General features: G+C 30.9%; 1 protein-coding gene across 2 annotated transcripts in view; it reads right to left on the reverse strand.

The window, feature by feature from the left end:
* Window positions 1-902: 902 nt before the first annotated feature.
* LOC309620697 (tigger transposable element-derived protein 1-like) overlaps window positions 903-18,323 on the reverse strand; it is a 794,894-nt gene continuing 777,473 nt past the window's right edge. For both annotated transcript variants that reach the window (XM_082377568.1, XM_082377567.1), the window contains one exon: window positions 903-5,767. The gene's annotated coding sequence lies outside the window, so the exon portion shown is untranslated. The remainder of the gene's footprint in view (window positions 5,768-18,323) is intronic.

The raw sequence follows: 18,323 nt of genomic DNA on the forward strand, positions 1-18,323 counted from the left end.
TACTGTGCATTTTTAATTGCCTATGGAGACTGCCACATTGATATTTAGATTTCAACATGTCCAAATCCAGATATAAATGATAATTCTACCAAATTCATGATTTTTATTGTTTGTGTTTGTAGGAACAAACTTCTTCAAAGAAAGTTACAATACTGTATTAAATATCTAATTGATATCACACTTATGATATTTCATTTTGTTTCTAATAAAAGTTTTACAAGGTAAATAATATTCTCTTTTTACAAGTAAGGGATATAAAACTTAGAGAGATTATGCGACTGCTTAAATTCATATGACATTAGGTGTCAGATTCAGAATTTGAATTCATTTGACCCCAACACCAAATACTTTCCATTATACCATGCTAACTCCTGGCTCATACTCAAAACTTTGGAATTTTAGGTGTTTATCTTATTTTTTCAGCTTCAATCCTTCAAATACACATTCAACATGTCTTGAGAAATTTAGCTCTAAAATATATCTTATATCTATCCATCTTTTCCCATTTGCATTGTCACTGTTAATGTCCTGATACAGGCCCTCATCATTTCTTACCTTGACTACAGTGACCTACTAACTCCTCTCACCTTTTTTAAGTTTCAGTACATGCTTAATCATGTTTCATATGGCCACTAATATTATCTTTAGAAAACACCCCGTTGTATGTGCCAGTATACTGTTACAAGTTGCCTGAAGAGGAAAATCAGAAGATATCATCATATTCAATGTTATCCATGACTTTTTATAAATCTAACTATTAAAGGCTATATTTTTATTTGTGCTTATACTAGATCCATGCCATTTGATTTGTGTTACTCCAAGTGGGAGAGAATTCCCTATTTTTTACCTCTGTACCATTGCTCATACATTTTCCTATGCTTTTAATGCCTTTCTCTTTGTTAAAAAAAATGTGTGACTCTAAAAATGAGTCACATATATACAGCCAGTTAATTTTTCTTTTTAAAGTTCAAAGAAATTCAATGGAGAATCAATAGTTTTTTCAACTAAATGGTTCTGTTACAATTATATATACATATCAAAAAGAAAAAAATAAAACAATAGAAAAGTTGCATTGTATGCACACAATTGCTCAAAATGGTTCATAGACTTAAATATGAAACAAAAAAATTCTAGAAGAAAACATGAAAGACAAGTTTTTGTGACCTTGGATTAGGAAAAATATTCTTAAAAATTTAACCAAAAGTATTATTCACAAAAGAATAAAGATAAATTAGACATTATCAAAGTTAAAAACTTCTGCTCTTTAAAACACACTGTTAAGATAAGGTAGAGACAAGCTACACACTGGGAGAAAATATTTGCTGAGCATATATCTGATTAAAAAACGTATAAAGAAAATATATAAAGAATATTTAAATCTCAATAATATACAAACAGCAATCTTACAAACAGGGGTGAAGCATATGAATAGCCACTTGACCAAAGAAAATATATGAGTGGCAAATGAGCACATGAAAAGCTCAGCCTTATTAGTTATCATAGAATAGCAGGTAAGAAAACACAATGAGATATCTCTATACACCTATTTAACTGGTTAAAAAATATATATTTTAATGACATACCAAGTGTTGATGAAGATATGGAGCAACTTGAACTCTCATATGTTGCTGGTAGGAAAGCAAAATAATATAGCCACTTGAGAAAACAGTTTGGCAGTTTCTTATAAACTTGAACATGCACTTACTATTTTACCTCATAATCCCATTGCTAAGTATTTTCCAAAGTGAAATAAAAATTTAACTTCACACAAAAAACCCTATGCTAAATGTTTATAGCTGCTTTATTCATAATTGACAGAAGCCAGAAGCAACACAAATGCCCATCAATGGGCTAATGGATAAACAAAGCGTAGTGCCTCTATGCAGTAGAATAGTACTCAGCAATTAAAAAGGAATGAACTATGAATACACTCAACAACATGGATGAATCACAAATGTATTCTAAGTGAAAGATGACATTCAAAAGGCTAAATTCTGTATAATTCTGTTAATATAATATTCCTAAATAGACAAAACTATAAGGTTAGAAAATTTAGAGGTGGCTGCCAGGACCTGGGGAGAAGAATTGACTACAAAGTGCATAATGGAGTATTTTAGGGTAATGGAACTAATATATAATCTTGATTTTTGTGATATTTATACAAGTGAAGATAGTTATACAAGTGAATATAGTTACCCAAACTTATAGAACTCTACACTGAAGAGGGGGGATTTTACTGTTTGTAGATTCTAATCATCCTCCAAAAAAAAAAAAACAATGAAAAAATAACTTACCCAGTCATCAGGTCAAGGTAGGTGAAAAACAAATTCTCCATACATTTTCCAATACCCTTAATTTTATTTTGTCCTTCTAATTCCTTACCAATTTTTCTGCATTTTTAGTGTTCTGGAAGTGCTTTTTTTTTTTTACTAGAAATGTCAAACATTTATCCATTTATTTATTTGTATGTTAATTAATTAGCTAAATACTTACTGCCTATATTAATCTTTTGAAACACAGTGGTATACAAGAGCAACATGTACATTTCTTTTCATGGAGTGTATGTTCCAATGAAAGAGACAGAAAATAAATATGGAAACAAGGAATAAGTGAATAAGTGGAATATATGCCAATGATAGGACTTTGAAGTAAATAAAATATTGTAATAGAAAATGAAGGGTGTGGAGGCCGGCTATTTTAAGTAAAGGTGGTCACTACAACTTGCATTACTTTGAAGGTGATATATGAGCTGAGATCTTAAGGATAAGAAGGAGTTAACCCCACAGAAAACTGGAGGAAGAGATTTCTAGAAGACAGAACAAAAAAATGCAGGGACATTGAAACAGGGAAAGGGTAGCGATTCACTGTCCAATATGGTAACCAATAGCAACTTATGGCTATTTAAATTTAAACTTAAATCAATTAAAGTTAACATTAAAATTTCAGTTTCTTTGTCTCACTAACCACGTTTCAAAGGCTCAGGAGCTATACATGTTTGGTACTCACCACACTGGACAGTGAAGTGATAGATCACTTTTGTCATCTCAGAAATATCTATTGTACAGTGCTAAGCTAGAAATATATTTTCGTATATTAAAAGATAAGCATTTCTGATGAGTCAAATATGGAATTTCAAGAAAAGGGAATAATAAATGGGTGTTGAATTTTGTCAAAAATTTTTCTGTATCTATTGAGATGATCATATAGTTTTTATTCTTCAATTTGTTGATGTGGTGTATGACACTGAGTGAAGAAAGTCAGGCAGAGAGACAAATATCATATAATATCACTAACGTGTGGAATCTAAAAAAAAAGGGTACAAATGAACTTATCTGCAAAACAGAAATCGAGTTACAGATATAGGAAACAAACTTATGGTTACCAGGGGGTAAGGGGGAGAGGGATAAATTGGAATATTGGGATTGACATATACACACTACTATATATAAAATAGATAACTAATAAGGACCTACTGTATAGCACAGGGAACTCTACTCAATACTCTGTAATGGCCTATATGGGAAAAGAATCGAAAAAAGAATGGATATATGTATACGTATAACTGATTGACTTTGTTGTACACCTGAAACTAACACAACATTATAAATCAACTATACTCCAATAAAAATTAATTTAAAAATAAAAATTAAAAAAATTAAAATTAGAAAAATTCAAAAAAACAAAGAAAAGGAAATGAACAAAGATGACTATTTGTGTACCTACCTCTCATTACATTCTAAATTTTGAATATAAGGACCTTCTTTTCTCTTGTTTGGATTCCCTATGTTGACCTGCACATAGTACATGCCTAGTAAATGTCATCCAGCGTGTACTTGTCCACCTCATATTAGAATAAGAAGTTTTGAATGTTAACCCATCTCACAGACCTCTGTCTCTATTAATTCCACAGTTCTAGGAAAAGACATAGAATTTCATATTTCAGATTATAAGCATCTTGTTCTCAGGATGGTTTATTGTTCAAGGAGTAAACATTCCTGCTTTTTGAAAAACAGCAAGACTTATTTTATCTTCTTGTACCTTTATTTTCTGTGTGGCTTGAACCTCTATGGTAGAGATGCTAAACTGTGTTCTAGATAATGTTCCATGAAAACTAGATTTACTCACACTTCATATGCTCCCATATTTGATTATATCACATATTTCAAAGTCTTTAGTGAAAATTTTCTTTCTCATTTTTCTAAAGTATGCTTAGCCCACTCACACCTGTTTATTACTTCAGCAACAAATTGTGCATTCAAAAGGAATATAAAATAGTGTTCTTACCTAATGAGTCTTCTCTCATTCTGATTTGACCATTGAGGAGCTTTGCACTATTCTCAGTTCTCCTTTTTATTTAACGGTTTGTTAGTATTCCTGAGATATAGATTTGTTGTTGTTCCAGATAGCAAGAAAAAATGATTGGAGGGTGTTGTCACAGTTAAAAGAGTGATCCTACATGAAGTTTCTATATATTTATTTGTTGTATTTAATACATAACTGGTGTGAATGATAATCTAAAAGTTACATGTAAGAGGATATAGAAGGCCCAGTTGTTCAAAATATTCCTCCTACCTCTCCTGCTACACGCCTCCCCCTCCCCCATCGAGAAATGCCTTTAGTAGATACTTAAGACCTTTTTGCTTTGCTCAAGTTTCCAATTTAGGTGTAAATATCATTAGGAAAGATTTCAGATATTGCCTATAATTATTTAATACTCTAGCAAGTTTCCTGCCCACTTTAATGGCTAGTTATGATGAGGACACTACAGAAAAAGATAATGGAATGGGCATTTGAGGAGGTGGTGTGTATCTAACATGGGAAATAATGCATAGCATATATAATGGGAACTAAATACTTAGGGCCTATTTTCTTTGCTATAAAAATGACTGCAGTATTTTGTCACAAATTCCAATGGAATACTCTAGCTTCCCTGCAGTCTCTTAAAAAGATGAATGATTCTTTACTCATAGATGAAATAAATTTATTATAAACATATATATATATTTGATTTTTTTAAGCACTCCCTCGAAAACCACACCACATAAGCTCATTCCTCTCTCGTTCTATGATATATTATCAAAAGATGAAGTGTTTTATTTCACCTCTCCAAAAATTTATATTAATTACAGTAATTAATGGTAAATAATGCCACTCTAAAATCAGTGGTAGTTACAGTTATTCTAGATTTTTACAAATTTGGGTCTTTCTTTGATACTTAAATAGGACTCATGTTATTTTAAGTATAACTAAAAATCTAAAGCCTGTATTACTTTGTTATGATTTTTTAGTTCAACTTTTTTTCCACAAATAAAAATGCAAACACTTCACCCATTTCTCCATTCCCCTACTTCCCTGCCTCTGGCAACTACCAATCTGTTCTCTATATCTGTGAGCTTGGTATGTATGTCTATATGTATGTATGTATAGATTCCACATATAAAAGAGAATATACGGTATTTGTCTTTATCTATCTGACTTATTTTGTTTAGCATAATGTCCTTAAGGTCCATTTATGTTGTCCAAATAGCAAAATTTCATTCTTTTATATGGTTGAATTATATATATATATATCTCACATCTTCTTTACCCATTTATACATCAATGGACACTTAAGTCACTTTCATGTCTTGGCTGTTGCAAATAATGCTGCAGTGAACATGGAGGTGCATACATCTTTTCGAGTTAGTGCTTTCAATTATTTAGGTAAGTATCTAGAAGTGGAATTGCTGGATCATATGGTAATTCTATTTTTAATTATTTGAAGAACCTCCATACTGTTTCCTTCAGGGCCTGAGCCAATTTACATTCCCACCAACAGTGCCGAAGTGTTCCTTTCCTCCACATCCTTGTCAACATTTGTTATTTTTAGTTGTTTTGATAATAACCGTTCTAAAAGGTGTGAGATGGTATCTCATTGTGGTTTTGATTTGCATGTCCTTGATAATTAATGATTTAGAGCATCTTTTCATGAACCTGTTGGCTATTTTTATGCTTTCTTTGGGAAAATGTCTATTCAAGTCCTCTTCCCATTTTTTTAATTGAATTGTTTGTTTTTTGGTATTGAGATGTATGAATTCTCTGTATATTTTGGATATTAATCCCTTATTAAATACATCAATTGCAAATATCTTCTCCCATTTATTTTATTTGGTGGGTCCCTTCACGGTACAGAAGCTTTTTAATTTAATGTAGTCCTATTAGTTTATTTTTGCTTTTGTTTTCCTTGCTTAAGGAGACATAGCCAAAATATATATATATTGTTAAGACTGATGTCAAAGAGCATACTGCCTATGTTTTTTTCTAGGAGTTTTATGGTTTCAGGTCTTACATTTAAGTCTTTAATCCATTTTGACTTTATTTTTGTATACAGTATAAAAAAAGTGGTCCAGTTTCATTCTTTTGCATGTAGCTCTCTTGTTTTCCCAACACCATTTATTGAAGAGACTGTCTTTTCCCCATTGTATATTTTGCCTCCTTTGTCATAGATTGATTGACCATATGAACATGGGTATATTTCTGGACTCTCTATTCTGGTCCATTGATGGATATAAATGTTTTTGTGTCAGTACCATACTATTTCAATTACTGTAGTTTTGTAGTATAGTCTGAAGTCAGGGAGTATGATACGTCTAGCTCTTTTCTTTCTCAGAATTCCTTTAGCTATTCAGGGTTTTCTTTTTGTTCCATATAAATTTTAGTATTATTTTTTCTGGTTCTGAGAAAAATGCCATTGGTATTTTCATAAGGATTGCATTGAATCTGTAGATTGTTTGGGGTAGTATGTTCATTTTAACAATATTGATTCTTCAAATCCATGACCATAATAAATCTCTCCATTTATTTGTGTCATCTTCAATTTCTTTTCTCACTGTCTTAAAGTTCTCAGGGTAAAGGTCTATCACCTCCTCAGTTAAATTTATTCCTATTTATTGTTTGTGATGCAGTTGTAAAGGGAATTTTCTTCATTTATTTTTCTGATAGTTCATTATTATTGTATAGAAATTCAATGGATTTATGTAAATTAATTTTGTATCCTGCAACTTTACTGAATTTATTATATCTAACAGTTTTTTTGATTGAGTCTTTAGGGTTTTCTATATATAACATGATGTCATCTGCAAATAGTGACAATTTTACTTTTCTGACTTAGATGTCTTTTATTTCTTTTTCTTGCTTTATTGCTCTGGTTAGGAATTCCAATACCATGTTGAGTAATGTGGCAAGAGTGGGCAGCTTTGTCTTGTTCGTGATCTTAGAAGAATATTTTCAGCTTTTCACTGTTGAGTATGATGTTAGCTATGAGCTTGTTATATATGGCCTTCATTTTGTTCAGGTTCATTCTCTATATTCACTTAGTTGAGAGTTTTTATCATAAATGGATGCTGAATTTTATCAAATGCTTTTACTGCGTCTACTGAGATGACCATATGATTTTCATTTTGTTAATATGGTGTATCACTTTGCCTGATTTGCAGATTTTGAACTGTCCTTGCATCCCTTGAATAAATCTCACTTGATCATGGTGTATGATTCTTTTACTGTATTGTTGAATTCAGTTTTCTATTATTTTGTTGAGGATTTTTGTATCTATGCTTCTCAGGGTACTGGCATATATTTTTCTCTCCTTATGGCATCCTTGTCTGGTTTTGGTATCAGGGTAATGCTGGCCTTGTAAAATGAACTTGAAAGAGTTCCCTCCTCTTCTAGATTTCGGAAGAGTTTGAGAATGATTGGTAGTAATTCTTTTTTGAGTATTTGTTAGAATTCAACAGTGAAGGTCTTTGGTCTTGAACTTTTGTTTGTTGGGAGGTTTTGATTCCTGATTCAATCTCCTTGTTAGTATTTGTTCTGTTCAGATATTATTTTTCATCATGATTTAATTATGGTAAGTTTTATGTTTGTAGGAATTTATCCATTTCTTCTAGGTTTAGTCTCCTATGATCCTTTGTATTTCTGTGGTATCAGTTATAATATCCCCTCTTTCATTTCTGATTTTATTTGAGTCCTCTCTTTTTTGTTCTTAGTGTGTCTAGGTAAATGTTTGTAGATTTTTGTTATCTTTTCAAAGACCAGCTCTTATTTTCATTGATCTTTTCTATTGTCTTTTTAGTTTCAATTTCATTTATTTCTGTTCTAATCTTTATTTCCTTCATTTTACTAACTTAAACCTTCTTTTGTTCTTCTTTTTCTAGTTTCTTGATGTGTAAAGTTAAGTGGTTTATTTGAGACTTTCTTGTTTCTTGAAGTAGGCATTTATTGTTATGAACTTCCCTCTTAGAACTGCTTTTACTGTGTCCCATACATTTTGGTATGTTACATTTTCATTTTAATTTTTCTCAAGGTATTTTTTTGTTTCTTTTTTTATTTTTTTTGACCCCTTGGTTTTTAAGTAGTGTGTTGTTTAATGTCCACATATGTTTTTAATTTTCCAGTTCTCTTTGTGTAAGTAATTTCTATTTTTATACCTTTGTGGTTGGAAAACATGCTGAATGTGATTTCAATCCTCTTAAATATGTTAATACTTGTTTGTGGACTAATATATGATTTATCTTGGAAAATGTTCCATGTGCAATTGAGAAGAATGTGTACCATGCTGCTTTTGGATGGAATAGTCTATAAATATTTGTTAAGTCCATCTTGTTTAAAGTGTCGTTTAAGGTTGATGTTTTCTTATTTATTTTCTGTTTGGATGATCTATCTCTTGATGTAAGTGGTGCATTAAATTCCCCTGCAATTTTTGTATTTCTATTTCTCCCATTAAGTCTGTTAATATTTGTTTCATACATTTAGGTTCTCCTATGTTGGAAGCATAAATATTTACAAATTTTATATATTTTTGTTGGGTTTACAATTTTATCATTACGTAAAGCCCTTTTGGTCTCTTATTACAGCCTTTGTTTTAAAGTCTATATTGTATGATATAAATATAGCTATTCCAGCTTTCTTTTGGTTTCCATTTTCATAGAATATCTTTTTTCATCCTTTCATTTTCAGTCTGTGTGTGTCTTTAAGTTTGAAGTGAGTCTCATATAGATAGTATAGACATGGGTATTGTTTATGGTTGTTGTTGCTTGTTTTTTGTTTTGATAAATTCAGTGACTGTCTTTTGATTGTCCACTTACATTTAAAGTAATTATTGACAGGTATGTGTTTATTGCCATTTAATTAATCATTCTGGTTTTTAAAAGATTATCTGTTTCTTTCCTCTTGTCTTGCTCATTTCCTTTGTGGATTGATGACTTTCTTTTAATGGTATGCTTCTATTTCTTTCTCTTTTGTGTATTTAGTATAAGTTATTGGTTTCTGATTACCATGAGGCTTACATAGACTAACTTGTATCCATAACAGTATATTTTAAGTTGATAAAAACTTAAGTTCAACCCCATTGTAAAGGTAAAGATTATTCATCTCCCTGTCATGTTTTGTTTTTGATGTCACATTTTACATCTTTTTATCTTGTGTGCCCCTTAGCTAATTATTGTAAACATAGTTATTTTTAGTACTTTTGTGTTTTTACCTTTATGTTAGATTTATAAATGATTAATGCACACAAATTCATTGCAATTTGTTAAATACAGTACTGCTATGGTCTGAATGTTTATATCCCCCAAAATTCATGTTGAAATCCTAATGCCCAATGAGATGATATAAGTAATTGGGACCTTTGGGAAGAGATTAGATCATGTGGGTGGGGCTCTCATAAATGAGATTAATGCCCTTATTAGAGAGGCCTAAGAGAACTCCCTTGACCCTTCTGCCATGTGAGGATACAACAAGTTCACAACCTGGAAGAAGACCCTTGTCTGACTATGCTGGCACTCTGATTTCATGATTTCATTCTCCAGAACTGTGAGCAATACATTTCTGCTCCTTATAAGACACTCAGCCTATGGTGTTTTATTATCACAGCCCAAATGAATTAAGACAAATAATATGCAGTGTTTTTTGTTTACTATCTCCTTTTACATTTAACATATATCTATTTCTATGTCAATATCTAAACCTACAAAGGTATCCATCACAATGTTAAATCTTACTATATAGATTTAAGAACTGAAAAGTTTTGGAATATTTCTATATGGACATATATATTTCAAAATGAATATCAGATTATTGATTCAGGTGTTTAAGAAGTGTATCATTTATCATGTTCTTTAAATCAACCTACTTATTGTTCTAAGGCTCTTATTCTTGTGGGACAATAGGAAATTAAAATTCAGTCATTCCTAAAGATCTTTTCATAAAGTAATATACTTGTCACTAGAAATTCTACATATAGAGAGAGTTTTACATTTTTGCAGTGTTATCAATCAGTCTTTTCTTTAGCAATTTCTACTTTAATTGTTATGCTTAGGAAATCAACACTTACACAAAGATGATATGCATTTATATTTTATTTAATATCATTTATTAAATGATATTAAATCATTATTTGTGGGTCTAATTCTGCTCTCTCTATTCTGTTCTTTTAATCTTTCTGTACATCCTTGACGAGCTTATTTAATTGTACCTTTGTGATATATCTTCATATCTCTTGATAAAATCATCCTCAAATATGTTTCTATGTCAACATTTTATTCACTATTATTTCATTTATTATTTCAGTAAACTTGAGGATCATTTTTGCAAGTTTCTAAATATAATTAAATGTTACTTAATTTGAATTCATTATAGTAATTATATGTGGATGTGAATTGACATTATAATATTCACAATCTCCATTTGGGAACTTGGAAGGACTCTCCATTTATTAAGTCTTTTAGGATTCTCAATAATATTTTACTAATTTATTCACAATATACCTACATTTTTGTAGTTTATTTTATTATTAAATTTTCATGTTTTCATTGCAAAATATCGAGTATTTTAAAAATTATAATTTCAAAATGTTCTATATTTTACATAAAATTTTATTGTCTTTGTGTAATTATGTGTAATTCTCTTTTTAATTAAACTTTTATACTTCAAATAGATTTTGTCATATCTCATGTTATAAAGGTAAAAATCACTTAGGCTTCTCATTTTATTTTGTTCATTTATTTGTTGTTTTTAGTTTCTCCTATAGGTGTGGTAGATACTTCACATTATCTGAGGTATGGATATTTTTGTGACTCAGCTTTAACCATATGCATGAGGACAACACCCTAGGAGGAGGAACAAAAAAATGGAAGAAATCAGGGTCCCTGAATTAGCACATAGAGCAGAATGCCAGACCTATATGAACATCACTCTTCCAAACTTTTGCATGAGATTGAAATAAACATTTTTAAATGATTATATTTGGGCACCTCTTTATAATAGCTCCAAAAATGCAATGCCATAGTACCACTTGATTTTCCCCTCTGGAACAAATTATATTTTATAAGTAATTTTGTGTTTCATAAATATTAAAATGAATTATCAATAAAGGGATCTGCTTCCAGCAGGTATGCTAATTCCTAATCTGTTCAGGAATGTTAATTCTTCTTGAATCTACTTTGGTAATGTGAATTTTTTTAGAAAATCATACATAGGTTTGCATGTTTACATATGGTTCTTTTATAATAATAATAATTCATCTGCTTATCTATAGTTTACTTTTTGCATCCTTGATATTGTATGATTTTCTCCTCTATAAAATTAACTTGATAGTTGGTGTGTATTCAATTTTTTCTAAGTGAAATATTTTAAGTTAGTTATAATCTATACCTGTACTTAATTTATTTTCTTGTTTATATGGTTATATTTATTAATCATTTTTACCATTACCTTTAACAACATTGTACTGTATATATCCTAAATTATTGAATTTAATATTGTATTTATTTTGTTTCATTCTTTAATAAATAATAATGAAATATATAAACCCGTGAATTTGCTTGTGGGCACAATTTTGATTTTGTCTCTTATCTTTTGACATTCAGTGTTATGATGATTATTCTTTCCTAAATATTAATTTTTAAATTATGATAGATTTTAGAGATTATTTTGAGATCTATGAGTCATTTTATTTAGTTTTGTTATTAGTTTTGAAATATACCATAGCATGGTTATAAAGTGTACTTCATAACACTTCTATATTATTATACAATATTTCTTGTTTTATGGCTTACTAAAAGGTAAATATTAATAAATAGTCTTTAAGTACATGAATTTATAGTGAATTCATGAGCAGAGGGTAGATTGTTTTATTTTAATCTATAATACATGTGTCCTAAGTTTTATTCTATGATTTTATTTTTCTTACAGTTTTACATTAAAAAACTTAATAATCCAAAATTTAATTTGGTATATAACATAAATAAGCATTCAGTGTTTTTACTCAGGTTATATCCAGGTGTATCATCACTCTTTTTGAAATAAACCAATCATTTTTCACTAAATACAAATTTCAACATTTTTATATATTAAAAATAATCATATATTTTGATTTATTCATGAGTTTCCCAATGAACCATACATTTTTAAAATATTTATTTCAAGAAAAAATAGAGAAGATATAATCGGGGTTGGTATATTTTATTGATCAAATTCAACACTTTATAAAATGTACGCCATTCATATATGTGTATGCATATGTGCATGTGTGTTTCTGTGTGTGTGTGTAGATTTTTTCCTTATTTTATATTTTACATGCTCAAAATATATAAATTCCATTTGCCTCTAGGAAAATTCTCCAAACACATTTGAACATTTTTTTTTGTCACCTAGCAGGTTTAGAATTTGAGACATTGCAAACTGGGGATGTATAATGGAAGAATGTGCTTAAAGCTGGTGAAAAAACAAACAAGCTGTCCCAACTGTGAAATTCTACAAGGGATGAAGAAAGTGTTGCTGAAGCATTTTATAATTGTAAGGCTCTTGTTTATGACTTCCTTTGTACTTTGTGTACACTTCACAATGTAGAGCTTGGTTATATTTTACCCAACCTAGTTTACACTTTTATAAATTATCCTGATGTTTTATTTAATGGAATATTACCTTTGCTGGCATATTCATTTCCAACACTCAGCACTATTAAAACCATTTGGAATTTAGGGTCAGCATGCTGGAATTTTTACTCTAAAGTTAAGTAATTAATTAACTTAATTAATATTAAATAATACATTTTCCAATGTAAATTAATCATCTGAATATGGAAGTTGAAATGTTTATATCTGAAAAACTTTCACATCATTTATGTTTTAATGGAATAAATCATTCTCTTGGATTCTCTTTGACATAACTATAATTGTTGGTGCAAAATTTAATCCTTCTGCAAAAGCCCACACAATTCTTTTTTTTTTTTTTGATTTTAAAAAGTTTGACTTCTATCTATTTTTAAATTGATTACCAAAAAGTAATAAATTCACATTAAAATGAAGCATGGCAGTTTAAAAAACAAATCAACACTCAGTTAACAATAATTTCCAAGTGGTTAGGAAAACTAAACAAATAATCTGTTTATATCTGTAGTGTATCAAAGAAGATATTCAATTCAGTTGGTGTGGGGGAAGGTCAAACTCATTGCTTAGCATTATGCATGGATTATCAAATGCCTACCATAGAGATGAGATATAAATCACTCTCAAAACAGCAATGTCTATGTAGTAGCTTTCATATAAAAAGCCCACACAATTTTTTTGTCTTTATGCTTGGATCCTGTGTTATCATAAAATTTGATATTCACATCATATGACTTTATGCAAAGTGAATAGACATACTTTAGTTCCTGTTATCCCTTATTATTTGCTTTCACTTCTGCATCTGCAATAGTTGTAAGTTATCCCCCTGAGCTTCCTAAGGCTTTCTTCTCCTCTGGAGGAATCATTTTGTTCTTCATTGAGATTTTTTTTTTTACCTCAAACAGTCCTTTGGACATTGTCTTGCATCTTTGCTTATGACCACCTCTGGATAATTTTTCATTTTTCTAATGAAAGTAGGCTACAATACAGTTATATTTATAATATATTATAATATATTTATCAGCTATGTATAATACACTACTTGTCCTGTCAGTCAATAAATACTTGTTTGCTTGATAACTATGACCTCTATAGTTCCACCCTAAGGACAATACTTCCCTCATGGGAAGTTTAGTAAAACTCTGACTTCGAGCTTCTACTAAAGGAAGAACGTGGAATTTAGAAACATGCTGAAGTGTGTGTGCATACACACACACATCACTTCACTTACCACATTTCTAATAGAGTAAATTTTAGTACTATAATCAGATAGATTTCCTACTTGGACAGTAAAAGTTAGGAAAAACTAAAACATCAAATTACTTTAATGAAATAGAGTTATTGTACATTGAAAAACTATTTACTTTAAAATACATATGATAATTAGGCCAATAGATGAAGAAAGTATATGTGATTTAAAACTGTATGATTATTACTATTAGTATTATTATTATTAACCTACGATATATCCTTTCTTTTCTTCTTTGGCATATATGTTTAGGGATTTTATTAATGTAAAATAAGGAGAGAAAATTATAATATCAATTAGTGTGCTAATTAAATGTCACTTAGTGATTTTAGCAATTATTTGATATTTAATTAACCAGTTGAGTACATTGGGACTTACTTATTATTAAATGGCATTGCTCTGAACTTGTAGCATATGTTGCCTATTAAGATAATCAGTTTATAATGACAAACATGTATTTTTGCAGCATATTGTGTATAAAGAGCAATGTACTCAAGAGATTTGTTTACTCATACTAGCAGAGTAAATGCTTGTTTCAAAGAGTGTTTGTCAAGTACATAGCAACTAATTTTAGAACTTATCCAATGAAAATTAGTGGCAGTATATCTACAACTTACGCAGAAGACATTTTTAGGAAATACGCATTTGAAAAACAGTTCATAAGGTGGAAATGTTATATTTTGACTTAGTTGTAAAATAAATCCCTAAGCACTTATATACTGTGGAGTAGGTTCTCACACATTTCTTGTTTGTTTGCCTGAGACCAGAGTGTAAGAATATGTCTATGGTGGTATATTTAAGTGTTACTAAATAAAATGTCAAAATGCCATGTCACTTAATTTTCTGATGATACATTTAGGACACTCTGATGAGATTTCCTAAATTTAAAACTACTACCTTTTCTTTTTTTTTTTTTTTTTTGGATTTTTGTTTTTTTAATTCAGACAGAAAGTCACAAAAATTATACTCATCCTCATCAGTTCACTCAGTCCCATGTAATTAATTTTTTTTTATCTTGATCTTTTGTTAGCACTTTTATGAGTTCATCAGTTTTTCATTAGAGTTCTGAAAATGCTTATTCATTCAGTTCAGCAGTACAGTCAGTTACCAGAAACCTGTACTTGTCAGAGTCTTTTCCATGAATTTCTTAAAGATGAAACCCTTTTATAGGAACATATTTGCAAAAGCATCAGAGTACACACAGAACTGTCAGTAAATGACAAAAGACTTAAAAATGACCACAGTTAAAAATTTGATGAAAGTTCATTACAAGGCAGTTGACAAGAAAATTAGTTATTTCTGAGATACACATTTTAAGGTAATAACTAAGATTATGACTTATAACATTATACCAGAACATATAAGATTTTTAGAAATTTCATGTAATGTCTGAAACATTTATATTAACATATTTCCATACAAATAACCCAATGAAAGTTTAGTATTAGTTGTTTTGTTTGTTTGTTTTTTTATACTGCAGGTTCTTATTAGGCATCAATTTTATACACATCAGTGTATACATGTCAATCCCAATCGCCCAATTCAGCACACCACCATCCCCACCCCACCGCAGTTTTCCCCCCTTGGTGTCCATATGTCCATTCTCTACATCTGTGTCTCAACCTCTGCCCTGCAAACCGGCTCATCTGTACCATTTTTCTAGGTTCCACATACATGCGTTAATATACGATATTTGTTTTTCTCTTTCTGACTTACTTCACTCTGTATAACAGTCTCTAGATCCATCCACGTCTCAACAAATGACTCAATTTCGTTCCTTTTTATGGCTGAGTAATATTCCATTGTATATATGTACCACACCTTCTTTATCCATTCATCTGTCGATGGGCATTTAGGTTGCTTCCATGACCTGGCTATGGTAAATAGTGCTGCAATGAACATTCGGGTGCATGTGTCTTTTTGAATTACGGTTTTCTCTGGGTATATGCCCAATAGTGGGATTGCTAGGTCATATGGTAATTCTAGTTTTAGATTTTTAAGGAACCTCCATATTGTTCTCCATAGTGGCTGTATCAATTTACATTCCCACCAACAGTGCAAGAGGGTTCCCTTTTCTCCACACCCTCTCGAGCATTTGTTGTTTGTAGATTTTCTGATGATGCCCATTCTAACAGGAGTGAGGTGATACCTCATTGTAGTTTTGATTTGCATTTCTCTAATAATTAGTGATGTTGAGCATCTTTTCATGTGCTTCATGGCCGTCTGTATGTCTTCTTTGGAGAAATGTCTATTTAGGTCTTCTGCCCATTTTTGGATAGGGGTGTTTGTTTCTTTAATATTGAGCTGAATGAGCTGTTTATATATTTTGGAGATTAATCCTTTGTCCGTTGATTCGTTTGCAAATATTTTCTCCCATTCTGAGGGTTGTCTTTTCGTCTTGTTTATGGTTTCCTTTGCTGTGCAAAAGCTTTGAAGTTTCATTAGGTCCCATTTGTTTATTTTTCTTTTTATTTCCATTACTCTAGGAGGTGGATCAAAAAAGATCTTGCTGTGGTTTATGTCAAAGAGTGTTCTTCCTATGTTTTCCTCTGAGAGTTTTATAGTGTCCAGTCTTACATTTAGGTCACTAATCCATTTTGAGTTTATTTTTGTATATGGTGTTAGGGAGTATTCTAATTTCATTCTTTTACATGTAGCTGTCCAGTTTTCCCAGCACCACTTATTGAAGAGACTGTCTTTTCTCTATTGTATATCTTTGCCTCCGTTGTCATAGATTAGTTGACCATAGGTGCGTGGGTTTATCGCTGGGCTTTCTATCTTGTTCCATTGATCTATGTTTCTGTTTTTGTGCCAGTACCATATTGTCTTGATTACTGTGGCTTTGTAGTATAGTCTGAAGTCAGGGAGTCAGATTCCTCCAGCTCCGTTTTTTTCCCTCAAGACTGCTTTGGCTATTCGGGGTCTTTTGTGTCTCCATACAAATTTTAAGATGATTTGTTCTAGTTTCGTAAAAAATGCCATTGGTAATTTGATAGGGATCGCATTGAATCTGTAGATTGCTTTGGAGAGTATAGTCATTTTCACAATGTTGATTCTTCCAATCCAAGAACATGGTATATCTCTCCATCTGTTGGTATCATCTTTAATTTCTTTCATCAGTGTCTTATAGTTTTCTGCATACAGGTCTTTTGTCTCCCTAGGTAGGTTTATTCCTAGGTATTTTATTCTTTTTGTTGCAATGGTAAATGGGAGTGTTTCCATAATTTCTCTTTCAGATTTTTCATCATTAGTGTATAGGAATGCAAGAGATTTCTGTGCATTAATTTTGTATCCTGCAACTTTACCATATTCATTCATTAGCTCTAGCAGTTTTCTTGTGGCAGTTTTAGGATTCTCTATGTATAGTATCATGTCATCTGCAAACAGTGACAGTTTTACTTCTTCTTTTCCAATTTGTATTCCTTTTATTTGTTTTTCTTCTCTGATTGCCGTGGCTAAGACTTCCAGAATTATGTTGAATAATAGTGGTGAGAGTGGACATCCTTGTCTCGTTCCTGATCTTAGAGGAAATGCTTTCAGTTTTTCACCATTGAGAATGATGTTTGCTGTGGGTTTGTCATATATGGCCTTTATTATGTTGAGGTAGGTTCCCTCTATGCCCACTTTCTGGAGAGTTTTTATCATAAATGGGTGTTGAATTTTGTCAAAAGCTTTTTCTGCATCTATTGAGATGACCATATGGTTTTTCTTCTTCAATTTGTTATTATGGTGAATCACATTGATTGATTTGCGTATATTGAAGAATCCTTGCATCCCTGGGATAAATCCCACTTAATCGTGGTGTATGATCCTTTTAATGTGTTGTTGGATTCTGTTTGCTAGTATTTTGTTGAGGATTTTTGCATCTATATTCATCAGTGATATCGGTCTGTAATTTTCTTTCTTTGTAGTGTCTTTGTCTGATTTTGGTATCAGGGTGATGGTGGCCTCATAGAATGTGTTTGGGAGTGTTCCTTCCTCTGCAATTTTTTGGAAGAGTTTGAGAAGGATAGGTGTTAGCTCTTCTCTAAATGTTTGATAGAATTCACCTGTGAAGCCATCTGGTCCTGGACTTTTGTTTGTTGGAAGATTTTTAATCACAGTTTCAATTTCATTGCTTGTGATTGGCCTGTTCATATTTTCTGTTTCTT

The sequence above is a fragment of the Balaenoptera borealis genome, assembly GCF_965194805.1.
Source record: "Balaenoptera borealis genome assembly, chromosome: X".
In the NCBI taxonomy this organism is placed as follows: Eukaryota; Metazoa; Chordata; class Mammalia; order Artiodactyla; family Balaenopteridae; genus Balaenoptera; species Balaenoptera borealis.